Source organism: Diceros bicornis, chromosome 10 (assembly GCF_020826845.1).
Source record: "Diceros bicornis minor isolate mBicDic1 chromosome 10, mDicBic1.mat.cur, whole genome shotgun sequence".
Taxonomy (NCBI): Eukaryota; Metazoa; Chordata; class Mammalia; order Perissodactyla; family Rhinocerotidae; genus Diceros; species Diceros bicornis.
This window is the reverse complement of record NC_080749.1, coordinates 36620026-36646691: the sequence shown is the minus strand read 5'-3', so window position 1 is coordinate 36646691 and position 26666 is coordinate 36620026. Positions and strand designations below refer to the sequence as shown.

At 38.4% G+C, this 26666-nt stretch overlaps 2 long non-coding RNA genes across 4 annotated transcripts in view; one reads left to right on the top strand and one right to left on the bottom strand.

Annotated features, from left to right (window-relative positions):
• LOC131410732 (uncharacterized) overlaps nucleotides 1–25242 on the bottom strand; it is a 63553-nt gene extending 38311 nt beyond the window's left edge. For all 3 annotated transcript variants that reach the window (XR_009221401.1, XR_009221402.1, XR_009221403.1), the window contains exons 1-2: nucleotides 25061–25242; nucleotides 5827–5996 (exon numbers count right to left, since the gene is read on the bottom strand). This is a non-coding gene — a long non-coding RNA (uncharacterized LOC131410732). The remainder of the gene's footprint in view (nucleotides 1–5826; nucleotides 5997–25060) is intronic.
• On the top strand, nucleotides 4654–26643 carry LOC131410734 (uncharacterized). The gene is made up of 3 exons (XR_009221405.1): nucleotides 4654–4758; nucleotides 9218–9314; nucleotides 26527–26643. It is a non-coding gene; the product is annotated as an uncharacterized LOC131410734 (long non-coding RNA).
• The last annotated feature ends 23 nt before the right edge of the window (nucleotides 26644–26666 follow it).

Genomic DNA, 26666 nt, shown 5'->3' with positions numbered 1-26666 from the left:
TGTACACCTGAAATTTATACAATGTTATAAACCAATGTTACTGAAATAAACAAAAAATTTTTTAAAAAAACATACGATATGAATATATATTTTAATTTTTTAATTAAATCGAATATTTAGGTTGGTGTCATATAGCTACAATCACAGTGATAGATATGGGCATTGGTTATAGCTTGTACTTTTGTTCATCACCTAACATCATTGAACAATTTGAGTCATGATTATAATGCTCAGATTTAACACAGATGAATATTTCTATTTAATTAACATACAAAAGTTCAGGTACATGGCACTTGTTTTAACTCCTTAGGATCTTTAAGCCCCACCAGCTCCCACAGCTGTGTCATTGTCACATTCTAATGGGGCTACTACGTCATTACCCTGTACACTGCCTCACAACTGGGAAGAGCCTTTGCTTCTCCAAATAGTAATTTCAAATGTAAACAATGCCTTTAAAACAAAAATGTTGGAAAACTCTGAGACTAATGCAGCTGCAAATAAAAAAGACTAGGAAATTGAATGTTCCCACTACAATAACAAATGAATTCACTGAAGATGAAGCATTTTCTATTAACTGGTACCATGGGGGCTAGGTGGCTTAGCTGTCAAGAAATTTCCCATGGAGTTGCAAGGCAAAAATCAGTGCAACACTAATGAATCTCATTCTATTTATCTCACTTCTAAAACCATTATATAAATTGCTTCAATTCTGCATGAAGGATAAACACAGTTGGCAGGCTAAGGGATAAAAAAGGATAGGGAGAGCTGGGCATTAACACACAGTGACAGTCCCACATAGAGAAGTTTTCTCCAGATCCACTGCACAAATATAAGCTAATAAATAGCACTTGTTGCTATTATTATTATGTTAATAGTATTATTTGATGATGATGATAGGTAACACTTAATGAGCTACTAAGATGTATCGGGCTTTATTCTACTAAGTGCTAAGTGCTATCCATGTCAACTCTATGGATAAGATTACTTTAAGCTCCACTTTAGAGATAAAGAAGGTGGCACTTAGAGAAGCTAAGTAATTTGTCAGGGATCACATAACCAGTAAACAGCAAACCTGAACTCCCTGATCCAACTCCGGAGTCTGTCTTCCTCACTATCATAATATACAACTGCATGGTACAGATAAACTTTAAAATCTAATAGGGGTGAAAAGTATCAGTTTCCTTCTAGAGATATCAATACATGTGCTTTCTTCTTCTCAATGGATTAAATATGAACAGGTACAACAAATAAAGAGATCTAAAACCAATATCATTATGCAATTGGATGTTATTCATGCTTTTGGAAACATGAGATTAAGATGATCTCTAAGGTCCTTTCCAGTTCTCCACTTCTTCCTGACTTTCATCCTGAGTTTGTTTTGCTATAATCAAGTCCAATTTCTTCAACCACATCAGAAACAGAGAGCCATTGTCCTGCTCCGTGCAGGCTTCATCATCTATTGAAATAATGGACTGCTGTGGTGAAAATTAGTTCCTCCCTCAGAATTTTCTAACATTCTAGACATTTTAATTTTGTCATGTTTTCTAAAGTGCAGCCTTGTCTCCTTGTGTATTTCCAAAGTTCATGGGTCAAACTGTAAGGAAGGTGAAATATGGCCATTGACAGAGCCTATGTATGGACCTCTAGGAAGGCCTAGATAAGGATTAGATAAGGCCATAGACTCCAAGAGAGCAAACCAAGGAACACATAAGTAGTCAAGGTCATAGGCTTGTGACTACAGATTCATGGATATAATAAATTCAAAAAGAATTATTTACAGAATTCTGTCAAAGCCTCTGTGGCTCTGTAAATAAAATTTATCTTTAATAACTACTTTAAATCCAATAAATATTCAATTGTTACAGTTGTTACCTCCTAACCGAAAATCAATTACATAGTTTAGTGAGGTTTTGTCATTTAGTCTGATCTACCTGGAAATATGCAGGGCCAGCAAAGTCATGGTCAAGGAGGCAAGTCCTAAAAATTGCCTCCTTCTGCCCTCTCTATAGATAAAAAGCCTTAAAAAAAATTGCTGATGTGGGGAAATGGTCTATTTTTTTAATTGAAGTATAACATAAAGTGTACAAATCTGAAATACACAGCTCAATGAATCTTTACATATGTATAACCCCCTTTTAATCACTACCTATATAATCATGCTGAAGACTAGGATATTTCCAACACCACAGAAGGTTCCCTTGTGTCCTCTCCAGGTCAATACGCCCACCAAGGATAACTACTATTTTAACCTGTATTTTCATGGATCCATTTTACCTGTCTTTGAACTTTTAAAAAATGGAACCATATAGATACAGTACGTATTCTTTTGTATCTGGCTTCTTTTACTCAACATCATTTTTAAGACTCATCCATATTGTTGCTTGGATCAATAGTTCATTCTTTTTTATTGTTATACAGGTATTCTATTCTATAGACGGATATTTAAGTTGTTTCTAGTTTGGGGCTATTATAACTGATGGCAATATGAACATTCTCGTACAAATAATTTCTGTTGGGTAATGCCCAGGAGTGATATTGCTAAGCCATGGTGTAGGTATATACCTGCGTTTAGTAACTGCCAAACAGTTTTCCAAAGTAATTGTACCAATTTGACCCCCACCAGCAGTATATGAGAATTCCAATTGCTTCACACACTTGACTGGTGTATTGATTCTAAAACTAGCTGAGGGCAAGAAACTTTCTCAAATTTCCTGTGACCTCCAAATTTCTAGTCATTTCCCAAATCCAATTACAATCTTTATTTCTCAAAATTAAAGCAACCAGAAATGTTTGTTCAGATAGTTAATCTGAACATCAAAGAAATGCAAAAAAAATTCTTTTTTTCTTCAGATCAAATATAAGTATTTTCTGATAATAGCAAACGTCCAGTGGAGAAAAAAATTGAAGTTTCTGTGTGTACAAGCGTTTTACACTTGCTTCTTTAACAAAAGTCTGTATATTTGAGCAGGCTGGTTGACAATGGCTTTCAGCAAGAATTAAGCAATTAGGTGATTCTATTTTTTTCCTCTGCAAACAAATTTGCCTTTATTGCCAACACAGTGGGGAATGAGAGCTCCTCCTTCGCAAAGAGCAGTTCCTGCCTTATCCCATCCGTCTTCGTTAGCTGTCACAAGGGCTAATATAAGAAAGCTCCACTTTCAGCAATTTATTCTTGAACTAATTTGGTTACGAAGTTTGTGCACAAATGCCTATTTGTCAGAAATATATAATGGACACGGTTAGGAGATAGAAGGTTTTGAGGAAGTGGCAGATAAAACATTCCCTGAAATTAACACAGAAATGTCCATGCCTCCTCACCTTAATTTGAGTAAACAGTGCATTTCTCTAAAATTCTTGCAAAACAATTTGCTTTCTTCTGGCATATGTCATATACAAAAAATATATATATCAATCTTATTCAGCTTCAACTACCTATTATTTTTCGCAAGAAGTTTCTTTATGACCCTACGTCCTCAAAGACTGAGTGTTGCTTACATGTAGACGTTCTTTCATATGCAACTTTTTTTTCTCATAAAAAGGTGTCCAAGACCACTCTCCTAGATAATCAAGCAAGATAGTTCTTCAGATTTTTGATATCTCTTCATTCTCTACTGCCATTTCTGAAGAAACTCTTTGCTTCTATAAGTACAAATGCAGCTTCTCTAACAGCTTACTCTTTCCATCTTCTCTCCTAAGTGTGAGCCTAATCCCAAGAACTTTGTGAAAGCACCTCCTATAAAATGTAGTCACAGAAATTGTTTTTCTTTAGTCCAAAGCCCTTTTATCTTCTTAAATGTTGTGTACCAAAATGCCATGATGGGCTTTTTTTGGCTCATCGTGCTGGAATCCCTAATTGTTCAAATTTTAACTCCATCACGGGTGTCTCTTCTATTTTCACATGCTTCTCTCTAGTTATCCAGGCCTCTAACACTTCCTCCTTTCTACCAGCACCTTCTTATATTTATTTAAATATGTTAATATAAACCCCATTTTTCATATAAATATGCTCATGTAAACCCCATTTTTCAAAACAAAATCTCTACACTCATCCCCCTCTTCAACCCCTGTTCTATCTCACCCTTCCACAGCCAAATTTCTTGAAAGACTTGCCAGGATTCTATTTTCTCACACCCTAATCAGCACTCAATCCACTCACACCTTCCTTCTGTTCCCACCACTCTATGGAAAGTTCCACTCTATAGCAATGTTCACCATTAACATCCTTGTTGCTAAATCCAATTAACAATTTTTAGACCTGACACTACTTTACTCTCAATGGAACCATTGACCATTCCCTCCTTCCTGAAGTACTTTGTCCATCTGGCTTCGTGGCACCACTGTCTCTTGGTTTTCCTTCTGATTACACACTCCTTTCTCCTTTACAGCCTACTGTTCCTCTGCCTGCCCCTTAGAAGTTGGTGTTCCCAGGGTTCCCTGCACCTTCTTCTGTACTCACACCAGACCTAATCCCAAATATTCTCATCCACTCACATGAACTCAATTAGCAACTAGAGCACTCCACTTTCCATAGAGTAATAGACACAAATGCAACATGGATTGCGAGGTAATAGGGATGTGAGAAAATAGGATCCTGCCAATCTTTTCAAGAAATACCCTTATGCAGATAACTTTCAAATCTCTCTCCTTAATTCCAGACCTATAAAGCAAATTCCTACATCTTCACTCAAAGTCATTGTCTTCCGCTCTCTCCTCAACATGTGCTTCCAAATTTCAATGAATGGCACCACTATCCACTGGGTAAGTAAACCATAATTTGGACAACCTCATTGTCTCCTCCTTCCCAGTCACTCAAATCATGTTGATTCTAAAAATAATAAGTAATTGTTTATTGAGTGCTTACTATGTACGAAGTGCTGTACAAAGAGCTTTTACATGAATTATCTAATTTAATCCTTTAAGGTAAGGCTTATTATTATTCTCATTTTTAGAGATGAGGAACCTAAGGTTTAGAGATGTTAAGTAACCTGCCAAGTTGTTCAGCTAGAAAATGTGAAGCCAGGATTCAGAGAGCCAGAGTTCTTAACTATTGTGTTGTACAGGCTCCTAAACAATTTTCACATCTGCAGAGCCACATTCCTAGGTTAAGTCATTATCATCATTCATTCATATTCTTTCTCTCTCTCTCTGTCTCTCCACCTCACCTGGATTCCTAAAACGGACTTTTAATATATCTCCTTAAATTCATTCTGTCTCCGTTTTCCACACCAAAAGGAAACTCTCAAAGCATATATCTGGTCAAGTCATTCCCTGTTTTAAAAATTTTTAATGGTTTCTTATTGTCCTTAGGGAAAAAGTTCAAACTCCTTACTATGGTTTACAAACCTTCTGTGATCAGATCTCTTCAGTATGTCTCTTGCCGCTTTGCTTACCCTATAGACCAGGTGTATCGAAATTATTTCATGTGCTACGTGCATTCTAATCACAAGACCATCTTGTGGTCTTTTCTCTGGATGAAACAATTTGCCACACCCACCCCAATGCCTCCTGGCTAGATCCTACAAGTCCTTCAGATTGTCGCTTCCTCTGTCTCCAGCAGACAGGTCAGACTACTCAGCTATGTGTCTCCCTGCAACTTGTACTTCCTCTGTCACTCTTTAATTGTTCATTATACTGCTTTCTCTGCTTCATTTTAAACTCCTTGAGGACAGAGGTAATGTTGCCCATTTTCCATCACATTTCATTGCCTAGCACAGTGCACAACACAGAGTACCTATCCAGTAAATATGTATTGGATGAATTAAAAGCTCATTAATGTTTAAGACAATTGCTATTGCTCCTTATTTTTTCCCTCCAGATGCAGGTTACCTTCCTCAAAAGTCATTTGATTGCCTCCATCAGCAACTCCTAATACTTGATTTTCTAAATATCCATGCCCTGTGTAAGACACTGCAAGAGGCACACAGATGACCAGGATAGAGTCCCTGCTGTCAAGAAGCTTATGATCCAGTAGGCAATGGGACCAAGTCCCAATTTATCTGAAAAACAAAAGGATAAAATATGATTAATTCCACCAGGATTAAGGGGGAGTGTAATTTGAAATGAAGCTTTGAAAACACATAGAATTTCAATAAGTAGAGATGGAGGTAGGTGTCCTGAAAGTAGACAGAGTCTTAGGAAGACAGCAAAGCTAGAAAATGAGGACTATGAAAACTTGACTAGCAAAGAGTGTGAGGAATGTGAGTAGTCTAGTTTGTCTAGAGCTTGGAGAATGACACTGGGAGTAGATAAGCCAGAAAGATATTTTGGAGTCATACCATGCAGGACCTTGATACCAAGGGAAGAAATGTATATATATTCAGTAGTCAATGGGGAGCCAATAAATAGTTTGAGTAAAAAAGTGACATGATTGGAGCTGAGTTTTAGGAAGATTTTTTTCCTCAATTGTGTGTAGAACAGATTAAGGCAGGAAGACAATAGAGGCGGGAAAAATTCCCATACTTGGTCAAATCAAGTTCAAAAATCAATGGTAAGAAACACCATTGTTTGATTTAGAATGGGAAAGGAAAAATATATCTCCAAGATGGAGAATCTATTAAGAGACTGAAAGTGGGCAATGGGATCTCTGTCCTTGAGGAGCTTCTACTGTAGTAGTGAAAGCAGAGTGTGATAAAGAATTAACATGAAGTGTGATCGGGAAACACAAAATGGAAGAACAAACAAGAATCTAAAACTTGGCACTAGTCTAGGAAGGGAAAAAAATATTTCCTAAAACACTAAACTACAAAGTAATTCATATATATATATTGGTAGTCTGAATCACACCATCAGTGTGATCCAAAAAACCTCAGGCAGAGAATTTAAGAGAAAGGACAAAAGAGACACTGTAGAGTTGGAATTTATACAACTTGGCAGTTTGATGTGGTGGGGGATGAAGGAAAGGGAGAAGTCAATGTGGCTCCACGAGGACTGGGATAATGGCAGTGTCTGTAGCAGGCAGAGAAGTCAAGAATAGTGCTGTTTGGGAAGGGACATGAGTGTTGTTTTGTACAAGTTACACCTTAACTTTCCACTGGGATACCCAGTTGAAGGTTTATAACAGGAAAATGGAAATGCAGATTATTTTAAAAAATCAAATCCTATGTGTTGTTGCTTATTGATTGGATACAAATGCATAGAAAAAGTTGTATAATAACACATGCTCAAGTGAAATAAGTCAGAGGGAGAAGATCAAATACCGTATGATCTCATTCATTAAGTAGTAGATAATAACAACAACAAACAAACACATAGAGACAGAGATTGGATTGGTAGTTACCAGAGGGGAAGCGGGTAGGGAAGAGGGAAAAAGGGATAATTTGGCACATGTGTGTGGTGATGAGTTGTAATTAGTATTTGGGTGGTGAACATGATGTAATCCTTGCTGAAATAGAAGTATAATGATGTACACCTGAAATTTATTCAATGTTATAAACCAATGTTACTGCAAATAAACAAAAAATTTTAAAAAAATAAGAAGAATAAGGCAAGGATGTCCACTCTCATCACTGCAATTCAAATTGTAATGGAAGTCCTAGTTCATGTAATAAGGCAAGGAAAAGCAATAAAACACCTGCAGATTGGAAAAAATAATAATAATAACACATGCTCCACACCCCTACTCCCAAGAGAAATAGCAGATGTTGTAAGATTAGATGTTAGTGAGGAGAGGAACTTGCATGTTTTACTCTTTATATATTTATATTATTAGAATTTTTATAATGATCATCTTCTCAAGTATTACGTAATTTTAAAAGTTTTGATTTCAAATATTGGGCACTAGAAACATAGATTGGCATAAAAATGATAGTAGAAGATGCATAAGAGGATACAGATGGACAAAGACACAAATATAAAAAGACAAAATTGATAGTCTAAGGATTAAGCCTAGAAACATATTCTTAGAGAATGGGAAGGAGACAAGACCAAGGAAAGAGGAAAATATCTGTCCAAAAGGTAAATGGAAAACCAATAATATGCAACATCACATAAAATAAAAGAAAAGTTCGCGGAAGGAGACAGAAACAAATTACTATGTGTCAGACATTGTGACAAGGAGACAGTTGCCATTTACTGAAGATTCATTATACATCAGAAACATACTAAAATTTTTGTAGTAGTAATTTCATTTTATCCTTGTAAGTAGTCTAAAGGTATATACAAAAGTCCTCATTGGAGATGCGGAAACTGAGGCTCAAAGAGGTTAAGATTTAAGATTTCATAGCTAGTTTAGTTGAAAAGTCTAAGTTCAAAGCCAGTTCTGAATTCAGAGACCTTGTTCAGAGTTCTGGCCATTTGCTTTTACTTGGAAAGAAAGAGCAAAGTGTCAAATGCTACAATGATGTAGTGAAGGTGATAACTAACAGAAGAGGATTAGATCAAGTGTTTATAAAATATCTACTGATTTTTTAGAAGAGCATTTCAGTGAGTGAAGGGAGTAAAAGCCAAATGTAAGAATTAAAATGCAGATAAAGCCTTGGCAGTTAGAGGAGTGAGAGTAATTTTTTTTAATGTGGCATTAACGAGAGGTTTATTTATGATTGAAGAAGTAAGAAAGGGGGCACAATTAATGGAGTGATGACCTGGAAGAGATGGGACCATGACCATACATGGAAGGCCTTGGTTTAAAAGACATTGCATCCTGAGAGAAAGAAGTAAAAAGAAAAAGAGAGAGAGAACATTGGTGGAATGAACTGAGAAAGCTTCCAGTGAGTGGTTTGAACCACGACTGGCTAGTATAGGGTTGAGGTGTTGAGGAATGTAGAGAAGATTTTGAATAACCACTGTGAGACATATGATAGAAAGTCAACAACAAGTGATCAAAAAGTTGATGAGTGGTAGAATGAGTCTGATTAAGAAAAGAACATGGATTTTATAGGTACACTTATCCAGATTTTTAACTTTATTTGGCAATATGCAATAGTCTAATATTATAGAGAGTAGCCTATAGGAGTTAACAAGTTCATCATTACAGCAATGGGTTGTGAAGACAAAAATCAGGTAGGAATATGAAGCTTATCAAGCCTTAAATAAAGCCCTGGTTCTGTCCCTGCTACTTCTGTAGTCTTGGGAATTTTATTTATCTCTAAGCCTCAAATTTTTAATCTGTAAAATCAAGATAAAAATAATGGAGTGATGTGTCAGCATCACCACAGAGTGAGTTGTTCCCTTTGTCTCTCCCCTCTAAGTTACAACTAAATGGATATCTGTTAACCAGCAGAGGATTCCCTGCACAGCACAACAGGACTTCTGAGAGATTCATGCAGCCATGCATCTGAAGGTGGGTGGACTGGATCCCCAGGAGGCAGTGGAACTAGGTGAGCGCACTCCTCCCCCCCCGGTGGCAGTGAGCCAGGTTACAGATCCTCACACAGCAGCTGGTGCAACTGTAACAGGAGGCAGGGGTAGCCCAGCCTGCCAAACACTTTAGGAGTGGTAGCCTGGCCCATGGGAAAGCTCACCATGCCACGGCAGCCTCAATGTGGGAACGTTCCCCACCAAGTGGCTGCTTAGCTCCCATGAAGGTGCCTGCCTGCCGAACCCCAACACAGGCAGGAAGGTGTCCTGCCCAATCAGAAGGTGCCCCACCTGAGGAGCACAGCAGCCTGCAGGACCCACCAAGTGGTGGTTCAGGCCCTAAGAAGGCGTCCGCCTACGGAGCATAGTGCAGGCAAGAAGGCACCTCAACCTTCAGAAGGTGCCCTGCCTGCAGAGCACAGCAGCCCACAGAACCCCATGGAGTGGTAGCTCAACCCCCACATAGGCGCCCTTCCTGCCTAGTGCAGCAGCTCATCTTGTCCCCTGCCAAGCACAGCGGCCCCACTCATGTGAGAACAACCAGCCCATGGAGCACAGAGGCTGCACCTACAGTGAGCGCCCCATCCACCCAGCACAGAGGCAATGCCCACATCAGCGCAACCTGCAGAGCAGCTGCTGCCAGCCTGCACAAACACAGAGAAGCCCTACCTGCAAAAATTCCAGCTGATGGGGCAGGATCAGAAAACACAGCCCCTGCTCCCCCCCAGCAGTGGCAGGTGGAATCGGCGGACTGATACTACCACAAATGCACCAGCAAAGGATCAATTCATCAAACACCATGAAGAACTACAGTAACACTTCAGAGCAGAGTGAAAATGACAAGTCTCCAGAAACCAATCCTGAAGTCACAAAAATTTACAATCTAAGTGACAGAGAATTCAAAATAGTTGTAATAAAGAAACTCAATGAGTTACATGAAATCTCAGAAAGACAGTTCAATGAGCTCAGGAATAAAATTAATGAGCAGAAGGAATACTTCGCTAAAGAGATTGAAACTCTAAAAAAAAAAAAAAACCAAACAGAAATTTTGGAGATGAAGAATACAATTAAGGAGATAAAAAATAATCTAGAAACCATAAAAAACAGAGCTGACATTATGGAAGACAGAATTAGTGATTTAGAGGACAGAAATATAAAAATACTTCAAGTGGAGGGGGAGAGAGAACCAAGATTTTTAAAAAATGAAGAAATTCTTCAAGAAATATCTAACTCAATTAGGAAATGCAACATAAGGACTATCAGTGTGCTAGAGGGAGAAAGGAGCAGAGAGCTTGTTCAAAGAAATAATAGCTGAGAACTTCCCAAACCTGGAAAAGGAATGGGATTTACAAGCACATGAAGCCAATAGAACTCCTAATTACATCAATGCAAAAAGACCTCCAAGGGATATAAGATTAAAACTGGCAAAAGTCAATGAGAAAGAAAAAATATTAAGGGCAGCAAGGCAGAAGAAAGTAACCTACAAAGGAAACCCTATCAGGCTTTCAGTGGATTTCTCAGCAGAAACTTCACAGGCTAGGAGAGAATGGAACAATATCCTCAAAATACGGAAAGACAAAAACTTTCAGCCAAGAATACATTATCCAGCAAAACTATCCTTCAGATGCAATAGAAAAATAAAAGCTTTCCCAGATAAACAAAAGCTGAGGGAGTTCATCATCATTAGGCCTGCCTTACAAGAAACATTGAAAGGAGACCTCACACCTGAAACTAAAAAACAAAGGTCTACAAAACCTTGAGCAAGGAGATAAATAGACAGATAGAATCAGAAAATTGCAGCTCTATATCAGAAAAGATTAGTAAATGCTTAATTATAACATAAAAGATAAAGGGAAGGAAAGCATCAAAAACAACTATAAACACTTCAATTTAGTCACAAACTGACGACATTAAAAAGAATAATTTGTGGGGCCTGCCCCGTGGTTTAGTGGTTAAGTGAGCACATTCCGCTACTGGCAGCCTGTGTTCAGATCCCGGGCGTGCACCGACACACCACTTGTCTAGCCATGCTGAGGCGGCATCCCACATACAGCAACTAGAAGGATGTGCAACTATGATATACAACTATATACTGGGGCTTTAGGGAGAAAAAGGGGGAAAAAAAAAGGAGGAGGATTGGCAATAGATGTTAGCTCAGGGCCAGTCTTCCTCAGCAAAAAGAGGAGGATTGGCATGGATGTTAGCTCAGGACTGATCTTCCTCACAAAAAAAAAAAAAAAAGAAAAAAGAATAATTTGTGACAATAATAACTCAGAAGGGGAAGAGGAAAGGGATGGAATCTGCTTAGGCTAATGGGGATGAAAGACTATCAGAAAATGGACTTTCTCATCTATGAGATCTTTTACAAACCTCATGGTAACCACTAAATAAAAAATCAGAGCAGAGCCACAAATCATAAATAAAGAGAAAAATGAGAAAACCATCACAGAAAACCACAAAACTGAAATAACAGAAATACAAGGGAAAAGAAACAATGGAAATATAGAACAACTGGAAAACAAGAGATAAAATGGCAGTATCAAGCCCTCACATATCAATAATCACTCTAAATGTAAATGGATTGAATTATTCAATCAAAAGACACAGAGTGGCTGGATGGATTAAAAAACAAGACCTAAAAATATGCTGCCTCCGGGAAACACATCTCAGCTCTAAAGACATACATAAGCTCAGAGTGAAGGGATGGAAGATGATACTCCAAGCAAATAGCAAGCAAAAGAAAGAAAGCATTGCCATGCTTATATCAGACAAAGCAGACTTCAAGATAAAAAAGACAATGAGAGACAAAGAGGGGCAGTATATAATGATAAAATGGGCATTCCACCAGGAGAACATAACACTTATGAATATATATGCACCTAACACAGGAGCACCAATGTATATAAAGGAACTATTAACAGACCTAAAGGGAGAAATTGACAGCGACACAATAATAGTAGGGGACCTTAACACCCCACTTACATCAATGGATAGATCATCCAGAGAGAAAGTCAACAAGGAAACAGTGGCCTTAAATGAAATACTAGACCAGATGGACTTAATAGATATATATAGAATATTCCATCCAAAAATAGCAGAATACATATTCTTCTCAAGTGTAAATGGAACATTCTCAAAGATAAACCATATGTTGGGAAACAAGGCAAGCTTCAATAAATTTAAGAAGATTGAAATCACATCAAGCATCTTTTCCGACCACAATGCTATGAATTTAGAAATCAACTACAAGAAAAAGAGTGAGAAAGTCACAAATATGTGGAGACTAAACAACATGCTACTGAACAATCATGGGACCATTGAAGGAATCAAAGGAGAAACCAAAAAATATCTGGGGACAATTGAAAATGAAAACACAACATACCAACTCTTATGGGATGCAGCAAAAGTAGTACTAAGAGGGAAATTTACAGCAATACAGGCCTACCTGAAAAAAAACAAGAAAAATCTCAAATAAGTAATCTTAAACTACACCTAACAGAATAGAAAAAGAAGAACAAACAAAGCCCAAAGTCAGCAGAAGGAGGGAAATAATAAAAATCAGAGCAGAAATAAATGAAATAGAGACTAAAAAAGCTATAGAAAGAATCAATGAAACTAAGAGCTAGTTCTTTGAGAAGATAAACAAAATTGACAAACTCTTATCCAGACTCACTAAGAAAAAAAGAGAGAAGGCTCAAATAAAATTAGAAATGAAAGAGGAGAAATTACAACAGATACCACAGAAATACAAAGGATTATAAGAGAACACTATGAAAAACTACGCCAACAAAGTGGATAACCTAGAGGAAATGGATAACTTCTTAGACTCACACAACCTCCCAAAACTAAATCAAGAAGAAATGGAGAATCTGAATAGACCAATCACAAGTAAAGAGATTGAAACAGTAATCCAAAACCTCCCAAAAAAAAAAAAAAAGTCCAGGACAGGTGGCATCTCTAGAGAACGCTACCAAACATTCAAAGAAGATTCAATATCCATCCTTGCTGAACTATTCCAAAAAATTGAAGACGACAGAACACTTCCTAACTCATTCTATGAGGCCAACATTACCCTGATACCAAAACCAGACAAGGACAACACCAAGAAGGAAAATTACAGGCCAATATTGCTGATGAACATAGATGCAAAAATCCTCAACAAAGCATTGGCAAATAGAATACAGCAATACACTGAAAGGATCATATACCATGATCAAGTGGGATTTATACCAGGGACACAAGGATGGTTCAACATCTTCAAATCAATCAACATGAAACACCACATTAACAAAATGAGTAATAAAAATCACATGATCACCTCAATAGATGCAGAGAAAGCATTTGACAAGATCCAACATCCATTTATGATAAAAACTCTCAATAAAATGGGTGTAGAAGGAACGTACCTCAGCATAATAAAGGTTATATATGACAAACCTACAGCCAACATCACACTTTATGGTGAAAAACTGAAAGCCATCCCTCTGAGAACAGGAACAAGACAAGGGTGCCCACTCCCACCACTCCTATTCAACATAGTACTGGAGGTTTTGGCCAGAGCAATTAAGCAAGAAAAAGAAATAAAAGGTATCCAAATTGGAAAGGAAGAAGTAAAACTCTTGCTGTTTGTGGACAACATGATTCTATACATAGAAAACCCTAAAGAATCCACCAGAAAACTATTAGAAATAATCAACAACTACAGCAAAGTTGCAGGGTACAAAAATCAACTAAATCAGTTGCATTTCTCTACTCTACTAACGAACTAGCAGAAAGAGAAGTCGAGAATACAATCCCATTTATAACTGCAACAAAAAGAATAAAATATGTAGGAATAAACTTACCCAAGGAGGTGAAAGACCTGTACACTGAAAACTATAACACATTATTGAAAGAAATTGAAGAAGACATAAAGAAATGGAAAGATAATCCGTGCTCATGGATTGGAAGAAAAAACATAGTCAAAATGGCCATATTACCTAAAGCAATCTACAGATTCAATGCAATCCCAATCAGAAGCCCAATGACATTCTTCATGGAAATAGAAAAAAGAATCCTAAAATTTACATGGAACAACAAAAGACCCTGAATAGCCAAAGCAATCCTGAGGAAAAAGAACAAAGCGGGAGGCATCACAATCCCTGACTTCAAAATATACTACAAAGCTATAGTAATCAAAACAGCATAGTACTGGCACAAAACAGACACACAGATCAAAGGAACAGTATTGAAAGCCCAGAAATAAAACCACACATCTATGGACAGCTAATTTTCAACAAAGGATCCAAGAACATACAATGGAGAAAGGAAAGTCTCTTCAACAAATGGTGTTGGAAAAACTAGATAGCCACATGCAAAAGAACAAAATAGACCATTATCTTATGCCATACACAAAAATTAACCCAAAATGACTTGAATGTAAGACCTGAAACCATAAACCTCCTAGAAGAAAATATAAGCAGTACAACCCTTGACATCAGTCTTAGCAGCATCTTTTCCAATACTATGTCTGCTCAGGCAAGGGAAACAAAAGAAAAAATAAACAAATGGGACTACATCAGACTAAAAACTTCTGCAAGACAAAAGAAACCATGAACTAAACACAAAGACAATCCACCAACTGGGAGAAAATATTTGTAAATCATATATCTGACAAGAGGTTAATTTCTAAAATATATAAAGAATTCATACAACTCAACCACAAAAAAAAAAAACTCTATCAAAAAATGGTCAGAGAATACGAACAGACACTTTTCCAAAGAAGATATACAGATAGCCAATAGGCACATGAAAAGACGTTCAACATCACTAATTATTAGGGAAATTCAAATCAAAACTACAATGAGATATTACCTTACACCTGTCAGAATGACTATAATTACCAAGACAAAAAATAACAAATGTTGGAGAGGATGTAGAGAAAAGAGAACCCTCATTTGCCGCTGGTGGGAATGCAAACTGGTGCAGCCACTATGGAAAAATTTATGGAAATTTCTCGAAAAATTAAAAATAGAATTACCATACAATCCAGCTATCCCACTACTGGGTATTTATCCAAAGAACATGAAATCAATAATACAAAGAGATTTATGCACCCCTATGTTCATTGCAGCATTATTCACAATAGGCAAGATGTGGAAGCAAGTCAAGTGCTCATCAACTGATGAATGGAAAAAGATGTGGTATATACATACAATGGATAAAGATGTGGTATATATATACTTTTTCAGCCATAAAAAAACGACAAAATCATCCCATTTGCAACAACATGGATGGACCTTGATACTATTACGTTAAGCGAAATGAGCCGGACAGAGAAAGACAAACACTGTATGATTTCACTCATATATGGAAGATAAACAAAGACATGGATAAAGAGAACAGATTAGTGGTTACCAGAAGGGAAGGGGGTGGAGGGTGGGCAAAAGGGGTAAAGGGACACATATGTATGGTGACGGATAAAAACTAAACTATTGGTGGTGAGCACAATGCAGTCTACACAGAACTGATATATAATAATGTACACCTGAAATTATGCAATGTTATAAACAATATGACCTCAACAAAATTAAAAACATCTATTAAAAAAATATATATAATAATAGTGCCTATCGCCATAGGCTGTGAGAAATAAATGTTTTCATAGCACAGTACTTAGCACATTCCCAAGGCCTCAATACACAATCAACGTTAAGTAACGAGAGAATTGAGAGAAGTGTATCAAAGGACTGAAAGAAAAGATGAAGACAAGAGCTATTTAAGGATTAATGACGGAGGAGAAGAAAAACATAAGAGTTTGTGGTCAGAAAAAAAATATTCAGAATTTGAGATCTTGCAGGCAAAGCCATTTTGACTGATGAAGTGTAAGGTCAAACCAGGTAATTAAGTAATTTTTAAAACTGGAGGCCACTGGAACTAAGGCATCTGAGAATCTGGAAAAAGAGTATAAAAATAGTGCCAAGAGAGGGGCCTCAGACTGGGTAATGGGAAAGACAAAGAGGCACAGAGGTGATGCATGAAATCATCAAGAATGGTCAGACAATGTCTATCTGTTGTTTATAGATCTGAGACAAGGAACAAGAGAAAAATAGTATAAAAGAATTTGAAAATAAGAAATTGCTAGTGGAGAACACAGAATGTATAAAACTCTGTCTCTGGGAATAGAATGTGAGAAAAGCATTGTCAAGAATTTTGAAGGGTTCTAAGATTTTACCCGATTTGCAAGTAGAAAGTTAGCCTGCCACAGCTTCACGGGTGCTGGCAGAAGACAAGAGACTCCTCTATGGCAATATAGAGCTATATAGAGCAGTAGCCAGAGTGTTATCATGCAGGAGACCCAGTTCCCTCAGGGAAATATGAAAAGGGTAACACCTGCTCGAGGAGTGGATTGAATTACAGGAGAGGAACTCTGAGCTTTAGGAACCTGGAGCTTTTATGAAGGGCAGTAAACATGCCTGCTTTTTGCTCTGAAGGGAGGAAATCTCTCTAGCTTCCAAGGCTGTTTGCTATTCAAATATCTTTGAAAAGATAGTCTAGAACAAAGGCAGCCAGTGCTTCTGCTCACAAGATATACAGAAATGCAAGAGACCTATGGAGAATTATCTCCTAACAAGTATCTTCTTTCACCGGAAAAAAGGTGGAAAGGAAATATTATCAGAGAAAAAACGGGTTTCAATTAATGCATGGAGAGAAAAATAGAGTCACCATATTTACACAAGTTTAACCTCATTTCAGTGACAATTCCTTCTCCTAGGGATTGCTTTTCTTATAGGCTAGTATGTTAGCACTTTGGGTTTATCTAGCTTCCCAGAGATTTTTCCTCCTTGGCTCCCACACTCAACCTCACCTGTAAGGCTGAGCATTCCTCAGGCTCCCTGTTTATTTATTCAGTGACTATCATCATAAAGCATGCTGCTTCTAACTGTAGAAAACTTATTTGCTGCTTACAGAATTCTGGCATTGTTATATGACTCCCTTCTGCCATCTGTTCATTTGTGTATTAAACTATCTTGACCTGCACTGAGCCTCTCAGAAGAAACACATTTCTTGGAAACTTCCAAACCACAAGGAAATTCTGTTTCGCTGAGCGTTAAGATAAAGGATAGAACTGAGTTGTATGTGTTTCTTCTTGCAGTGAAGGACTAGAGATGGTCAAAATTCAGAAGAAGAAAGCAGTATTATATATTTGAAAATCACATATTAAAAGCAACCTATCAGCATCTTCTTTGATCATATAAAACATTAAAAATAATTCACAGAAACTAAACTTACTGTAAATAATTTTACCTGTGTGACATCATAGCTTGCAAAGCACAGCATTTCTTTTCCATATAATAACCAGAAAATCCCTAAAAAAGTGAAGGTTTAGTCACAAATCCATATTTAATCTGCTTTGTGAAAAACATCTGGATTTTTATGATCATCTGCTCCCAAGCACTGAATGGGCCCAATGTCTAAAAGAGTGCCAGTTTTGTACTTTTCATCTGAAATAACACTGTCACCTCCTGATATCTTTCTTACCCTTCCAGAAGGAGACTAAGAATGAAAATCAAGCCTTACTCTCCCCTTTAGGCAAGGGAAGTTTCCTTTTTATACAAGGCAATAATAATGGTTACTGTTCCCACCACCCCGACCGTGTGCCACGCGTCAAAAAAAAACCAGAGCCAGAGAGTAGGTAAAGCAGTAAAAACAGATTTTATTCAGGAATATTGCAAGAGGAGGAAAGAGATCTCAATGTACAACTGGGCTTCATTTCGAATACAACAAGGAAAAAGTGGGGATTTATAGCCAAGGAGAAGAGTGGAGAGGTTACTAACAGGATTCTTGTTTAAGGCAGGCCAGGGTGATCAGACATTACCCGGGAGATGGTGGGGGCTGCAGAATTTGAACAGATATCAAGAGTGATCATATATCAAGGGTGGGGAATTCTGGCTAAACTGACTTGACAGGATTCTTGCTAAAACTAGTCTCTAAAAGGATGAAGACGGAAGCCCAAGGGTCAGGTTTAGTCGAGCAGAGGGCTCAGAAGAGTCCGAACAAAGTTTGGTCAAGGAGAGAATCTTTGTCATAGGCACTCTTCTAAGCACTTCATATACATTAACTCACTGAACCCTCACAATGATACCTTAAATCGTATTCTATTACTTTCCCATTTTAAAGATGTGAAAACTGAGGCGCAAATTGGTTAAATGATTTTCCCAAGGTCCTGTGGCTGGTAGGAGGTAAATCCACGACTTCAATCCAGGCAGTCTGGTTCTAAACAGTGTGCCTTGCGAGGGCAGTACTACTAGTGACACTTATTGAGCATTTAGCATGTTTTGATCACTGGGCTAATTACTTTGTACTGTTTATTTCATCAAAGACTATAAACAACCCAGTGAATTTGTGTTCACCATTATTCCCACATTATAGATGAGAAAACTAAGTCTTCGAGATGTCAACATAGGTCATATAGCTAATAAGTGGCATTGGTCATATACTAGCAATAGCAAAAGTGGGATTTAAACCCAAGATTTTTTTACTCCAAAGACCATAATCCTAACTTCCTTTTCCTGATCATTTTTTTTAATCAATAAATATTTATAAAGGTTCTACTAGGCACTGTGCAAGGCACTAGGGCTATAATAGCAGAAAAGACCAACCTTCTCCACCTTCACAGAGCTTAGTCTACGGGAGAGACACACAATCTATTGCAGTTGCAATCTAGTATAATAGATACTGAATAGGACTAGGTACAGGATGCTGTAAGAGTAGACAAGGCACCTAACCCTGGCTTGGGGGACTATGGAAGGCTTCCCAGAAGGCACAGAAGGCTTTGTAGAGGAAGCAACATCTAACCACAGGTCTGAATCTTCAAAGAAACCTGTGGAATGGGCAGGAGTTAGCCAGGAGGCCAAAAGGTGAGGAAAATGTGTTCCAAGCTGAGGAAAGTATGTGCAAAGACTCCAGGGCCATGGTGGGTAGGTCAGTCTGACCAGAGCACAGAGTGAGAGGAACACACAGTGACGTGCTAGAGAGGTAAGAGGGGACAGGATCATAAAGGGTCTTGTTGGATACCTAAAAAAATTCACACAATTCTAAGAGGAGCAGGGAACCACTGAAGATTTCATGCAGGAAAATAACATGGTTCCATTTGTATACTAGGAGATCACTCAGGCTGTATCATGAGGACTAGTCTCTGGAAGGAGTTCCAGGCTGATGGAAGGAAGGCCAATAATGAGATAGTCGCAGGAAAAACAGGCGAGCAGGCAAGTGGCAGTTACAAGAGCAAGAAGTGGGTGGATTTAAAAGTGACTCCCAAAGTAATTAGAAAGTTCTAGAACTTGGTCATTAGTAGGACTGAGGAGGAATGAGATGACATGCAGATTTCCAACTTGGAAATCTATTCAGAGGAAGGCAATATAAGAGAAACAGCAGGCTCAAGAGGGAAAAAAATTATCTCTGTTTGAGAAATGCTGAGCTGTACGTGCTCATTAGACACCCAGGTGGACAAGTTGCTTAAGTGGTTGGTAAGCTTGGGAAGTTCTGCAGACAAAGATGTAGGAACCATCTTCATGCAAAGACTAGTTAAAGCACTAGGGCTTATGAGAGCAGCGGGAGAAATCATGCAGAGTAAGGAGAAAAGTAGGTGTGGAAGAAGAACAGTCTTTACAGGTCGAAAAGAGAAAAAAGAGAAAGACTGGCGTGAGAGGTGGGAGGAAAGCTGGGTGTGAGCATCACAGGGGTCAGGAGGAAAGATTTCAAGAGAGAAGGAGTGATCACCACATCAAATGCTGCTGAAAGGACAAGTACAAGAGGACTGAAGTGTCCAGCGGGCTTACCAAAAAGAATTTTTGCAGCATAGAAGAAGCCGATATAAGACAACTGCTCTTTCTGTCTTTTGTAAATCATTGAAGAGTTGATGCTGATTTCCTGGGTTTGGTGGGTGGTTGTGGGTAAGAGCCTTTAGGAGCAACAAGAGAAGAGAGGGTTTCAGATTTAAAAAGAGTTTGGAGGCCAAAGGTTGGGAGTGAGGACACAGGTGCTGCCCAGAAGCTAGCTTGTGGTGCGGGGACTATTAACGTGAGACTGTCTAGGTCTGATTCACAACTCTGCCACATAGGAGAGGTGTGACCTTGGGCATAACTTCTCTGTATCGCCGTTTCCTCATCAGTAAAGCAGGTTGTTGTGAGGTTTAAATGAGTTAATTAGTATAAGGTTTAAACAACACCTGGCACACAATAAGCATACTGTGTTAGCACTTCTTAATATTTCTTTATTTTCTGGGGACTATGGAAACCTTCAGAATTCGGAAGAAATCTTTGAGAACAGGGTCCTTTAGTGCCAACTGAGATTGGATTCTCTCCAATCTGGCAAAAGAGAGCTCTTAGAGATAGACTTATTTTTATCTAATAAAAGTAAGGGGGAGAGGAGTGTTAGAACTGGCTATGTCACTACAGAAGGAGTGAAGTTTGTGAAAATAGACCAGGGGTTGGAAACTACTGCCTACAGCTTGGTTTGTAAATAAAAACAACCATGTCTATTCCATTACATGGTGTCTGTGGCTGCTTTCACGCAACAATAGCAGCATTGAGTACTTGCAACAGAGATTGTATGGACTGCAAAGCCTAAAATATTTACTATCTGGCCCTTTACAGAAAAAGGTTGCCATCCCTTGGTATAGTCAATACTTTCAAAATATTATGAAAGCAACTAGAGAAAAAAATTAAAACACTGGGAATTTCATTGATTATAGATTCTACATGAATTAGCTGTATGATTTGACTGCCCCAAAGTGAAATTGAGTCATAGTTGGATTGCTAGAAATATAGGATCCGGAATGAGGGAAGAGATAGCTGACCAAGCTGGTAATATTAAGTTCAGAGCAGTACAATTACAATCTAGAGCAGCACAGTCCAAAAGAACCTTCTGCGATGATGGAAATGTTCTAAATCTTCACTGTCCAATACAGTAACCACCAGCAACATGTGGATGCTGTTTGACTAAGGATCTGAATTTTAATTGAATCTAATTTTAATTAGTTTAACTATAAATAGCCACATGTGGCTAGTGGCTACCATATTGGATAGCGCATATATAAAGTATTCAGCATCATACAAGTAGTTGTATAATAAAAAAGAAAACAACTTAATTCAATAGACTTTTTTTATTACTTTATTCTGGGGATACAAAAGTAAGATTCAATTAAAATCTAGCAGGTACACAGATGCCCACAAAACTAAAATACAAAGATATAAATGTCATAATGATAGACAAAAATTGAGTGCCCACTCTGTGCCAGGTTTTGGGCACAGTTCTCAACTTTTATTATCTTATTTAACCCTTCAAAACTCAATGAAATAAATAATTATCATCCTAAATTACACATTAAGAAAAAAAAGAAACAGAGCCCTAAAAAGACTGAGCAGATTTACAAGACCACAAGTGATCATTGAACTGGATTCAAACATAAATCTGCCTGACTCCCACACCAAAGCTTCTTTCTATGTAACAGAGGATGAATTATATTCCATGGAAATATGAATAAGAGAGAAATATATTCTGCTTTTGGAGGGCAGACTTCTAGGGTAGGGAAGGCCAGAGACAGCTAGGGAGGATAAGTGATATTTGAGCTGAATCTTAAAGGAGGAGTTCTCCTTAAAGATAAAAGAAAAAGACCGTTCAAAGCAAAGGGGAACAGCATGAGGAAAAGACTTAGAGCTGTGGAAGGGCACAAGAGTTGTGGTAGAGCATTGAATCATGATCTCCAGTAGGTTACTTTTTGTGTTCCTTCTGTATGCTACATACCACTATGCTATATATGCACATTATCCTAAGCATTGTGGAAGTAAGGTAAAATAAATGGTCAAGACATGATCCCTGCTGGTCACGTACAGTCTAATAGAGAAGACTAACAAACATATAACCAGGCTGGTTGATGTAACAGAGTTACAAATTACCCTGAGAGATCAGGGATTGAACCTCTAAATCGTTGGGGAATGTGATAAAGTCTCAGAATAAGTGAGCTTCAGGTTTGTATTAAGTATAAGACACTAATAGGGATGGCAGAAAAACCAACCAGAATAGTCAATGGAATGCTAATAAAAGGACTTTGTGAAGATCCTAGAGATGTTTAGTCTGAAAAAGATTAATCTTGTTCTGTGTGCCCCTAGATAGCAGAACTCAGAGCAATGGAAGAAACTCCAGAAGGCAGATTTGATTCCACATAAAGAAATTCTTGCTAACAGATGACAAGATTTTCTCTTTGACCAAACTTTGGTCAGGCTCCTCTGAGATCTTTTTTTGACTAGGCCCAACCTTGGCTTGTTTAGTCCAGTTTTAGCAACTGGGTCAGTTTAGTGAAAATCCTCCACTCTTGATATCTGATCAAATTCCTGATCCGTCACCCTCAATAGCTTATCACCCTGGCCTGCCTTTAGCAAGCATCCTATCAAGTCAGTTTAGCTGGAATCTGCCTTATCCTTGATGTTTCTTCTTGGTAATTTTCCATTCACTGACCCTCACCCTGCCCCTTGGCCATAATACCCACTTTTCCTTGTTGTATTTGGAATGGAGCCCCATTCTATACGGAGGTCTCTCTTCCCCTGTTGCAACAGTTCCTGAATAATATTTTCCTTCACCACTTTTAACGTCTGTCCAGCTGTGTTTTCTTTGACACAGAACAGTCTTCAAATGGCATGAGTTGCCTCAGGAACACATCCACCTCTAGAACAGTTCAAGGAGAGGGTGGGAAAAAGTGATAATCATACAGGTTGTCCAAAGATGCTGCTCCACACTCGAAGCTGAGCTCCTGACACTCACATTCTGAGATACCAGCATAGAGCTGACATCAACCTTCTGCTAGTTTTTCTTGTAGCTCCACTTGAATCACTTCTCTGATCAGTTCTTAAAATTGAATTGGAGCTTGTGTATATTTACTTGCAATAATTTAAAAGTACAATTAGTTATTCATGGAAGAAATTTATTCTATTCTCCAAGCGTATTATCCTGATGAATCTGATTCTGCTACTAAAAAGAGTTGCCCAAACTTGAATGATGCTGTCTTTGATGCCACAAATTACATACTGCAGAAAGCAGCACCCAGGGTGTCTGGACTTCAAATCCAAGGTCCTGGCCTTTTTAGGACAATCTCAGACCCCTAAACAAAATGTCTAATAAGATATACATTTTGAAATAATTAATTAGCATTTCTTTTCAAGTATTCTATAATTCAGACTTTTCACTAGTCCATAATGCTAGCCTTCTCTTACATTCCCACACTCCCTTTGCTGATATATTTGCCTGTCTCAAAGATCTGTTCGGCACCCTTCCTCTGCTCTGCGTCACTGGAGGCTGATCCATGCACTGCACTTCCCAGGCTCCCTTGACAATTTCTTGTTAGATTTGGCCAATGGGAGTGCTGGTGGGAGGTTGGAAAACAAAGGATGGTGGAAGGAAAGGAGAGAACAAGGTCTCTGTCTCTTGCTTTCTCCTTCTCTGCCTTTCTCTCTTTCTCTCTCTCTATCTCCCTCTCCCCCACCACCCCCTGAGTTGGATGGTATTCCCAGCAGCAACTTGTCTCTTCTGTGGTCCCAGGTCCTGCCAGTCTGCCCTTACTACAGTTACTGCTCTCACCAGCTGCCCACCCCCTAGAGTCCTGTACTACCACCTTCTCCCTTTGTCCCTCCAGCAGTAGGGTGACCAGGATGCAGCTCCTTTATTTTGCTAATCTCTGGGTTGCCTCTGTCCCCTTTACTTTGTGTGTATGCGGTAAGATATACAAGACATAACGTCTCCTTTATTCTTTAGCTTTTCCAATATCCCTATAACTAGTTCCCTACATTGAATTCTGTTAAACTAGCTTTGTGTTTCTACTTTCCTGGCTGGATTATATCACCCCCTTCTCTAATTTAACAGAGGTTTTATATAATTCTAAAATGTGGGTTTAAAAAACGAGTAGAAACCACCAAGGGAAGCTGTATTAACTTAAAGAAAATCTGTTTTTTCACTTGGTCTAAATTTTAAGTGATTACTTTTGCAGCTTCCTCTCTTCCTCACAATCTAGTTTAAAGTCCCTCTCCACAATACAAAAGAGGCCATTGCATCATCTTGTACTTGAACACATTATACCTCAAAGTGTCAGAGATTTCATTTTGGATTCTCTTATTAGACTTTAAATCCAATTGAATTAATATGAATCCTTCAATAACAAAATAAATTTGGAAAATCGCTCATAGGAATCCCTTTATCTCTTTTATTTTATTTTCTATTCTTATTTTTTACTTCCTATCTATTGCCTTTTTTTCTTTTCCCCCACGGAAATAAAAGACATGATCAGAGCAACATTTAAACAGCCCACCAACATGACCCCTATCTTCCTTTGTGTCATAAGAGGGAGATGTTGCCGTGGCAACTCGGGAAGAGCCATTCTTGACTTCCTGGACTGCAATCTGCGAAAAAAAACTCTCTTTCAGATCTTACCCATCCTCAGGTGAGAGGCCTGATATTGTTTTATATAGAATTTCTTCCCTTAAGGTGAGACCCATATTTGAAGGACAACGATTATGGATTGTCCCCAGACCAGAGGCATTTTTCAGATAGATGGGTACTATTTACCTGCAGACTATTTTTTGCTCAGTTTCTTCTCATTCTGCTAATGCCAGGACCATTCTACTGCCTCAGAATCAGGAATTTTGACAATCATCAATTACTGAGCTTTTAATATGTAAAATGCTGAGAAAGAGTGAGCAGCCAAAGCCCTCTCCCTAAGTGGATATTATTCTCTTACCATTTCCTCTTCTCTGCATTGGTCTTTTCTGCTTTCTTTTTTCCACTTTATGTTTTCTTAATACTCGACTCTGCTCTCCATGAACTCACTCTCTGACCTGAATTGGAGTATAGTGCATTGGCTCCTGCATCAGCACAACTGTATACAGCAGGGAGGATCAGATACAGCTGAAGTCAAAGGCCACCGACTATGGGAGTGGAGAAATCAAGAAGAGGGAGCAATGAATGTCATGGCAGACAAATTATAGCAACTTCTGTGTTGGACATACTTGACCCTTCCTCCCAGACTGATACTATTTTAAGAGCTAGAAAGAAATAAAGAGGAAAGGACAGAATCCTTCTTAATGCAACACTGTTTTTGCGTTGGCGTCCCTAGGAAGTTGTAAATCCTACATATACTACATGATGCCCCATATCACCTGCCTGGTCTTCTCTTTCTTGCTTTAGCTCTGAACTGGGAGCTGAGAAGTGTACCAGCATTGTTCTCAGTCTCTTGCATACATTTTCTCCTCTCATCTTCACAGAAGCTCACCATACTACTGATAAGGACAAGTAACTTGCCCAACGTCTTTCAAGTAGAAAGATGCAGAGGCAGAATTTGAATCCTGGACAGTGTGATCCAAAGAATCTTTCATGTACAACACATTATATCCCTAAAGGAGAAAATCTGAAACACAATATGACACTAAAAGTGTCTGTTCACATGTCTAATTTCCCACTGGCCTGGAAGAAATATGAGTGAAAGGATAATTCATATTCACTTCTGTAGCCCCCATGCCTGGCACACTGTGAATACTCAATAAGTATTTGTTATTGACAGATGAATGAATTTGTTAATTAACACCCACCTCTCTTCTTTATCCTGCACCTGAATTACTGCCAAAACCTCTAAAATGGCCTTTTCACCTCTATACTTGACCACCTCTAACTGGGCTTCCACAGCCAACATGATTAATTTGACCCTATTACTTTGAAATTTTCAATAGCCCTCCATCAAAAGGATAAAGTGCAAAGTTTCCCGTCCTTTATCTATCTTCAGAGTTTTATCTCTTCCCTCTCTATCCCACACCATACAATCTACCCTTCACTCCTCTGCTGAATAATTATGGAAATTTTAGCTATTGGCAACTTCTCTAATACAAACCTTTGAGCTTTTGTGTATGCAATTTCCTCCACTAGGATGACCCTAGTTTCCCTCTACACACACACACACACACACTCCTCTCTCACCTTATTTGCCTGGCAAACTCCTATCCCTCTGTTATGAACTGAATGTTTGTGTCCCCTCAAAATTCTTATGGTGAAACTCTACCTCCCACCCCAATGTGATGGTATTAGGAGGTGGGGCCTTTGGGAGATAATTAGGATTAGATGAGGTCATGAGAGTTGAGCCCTTATGAATGGGATTAGTGCCCTTGTAAGAGTGACAAGAAAGCTTACCTCCTCTCTCTTCTCTCTGTCAAGCAGAAGTTGGCAGTCTACAACCCAGAAGAGGGCCCTCACCAGAAGTCAACCATGCTGGCACCCTGATCTCAGACTTCCAGCCTCCAGAACTGTGAGAAATAAATGTCTGTTGTTTATAAGGCACCCAGTCTATGGTACTTTGT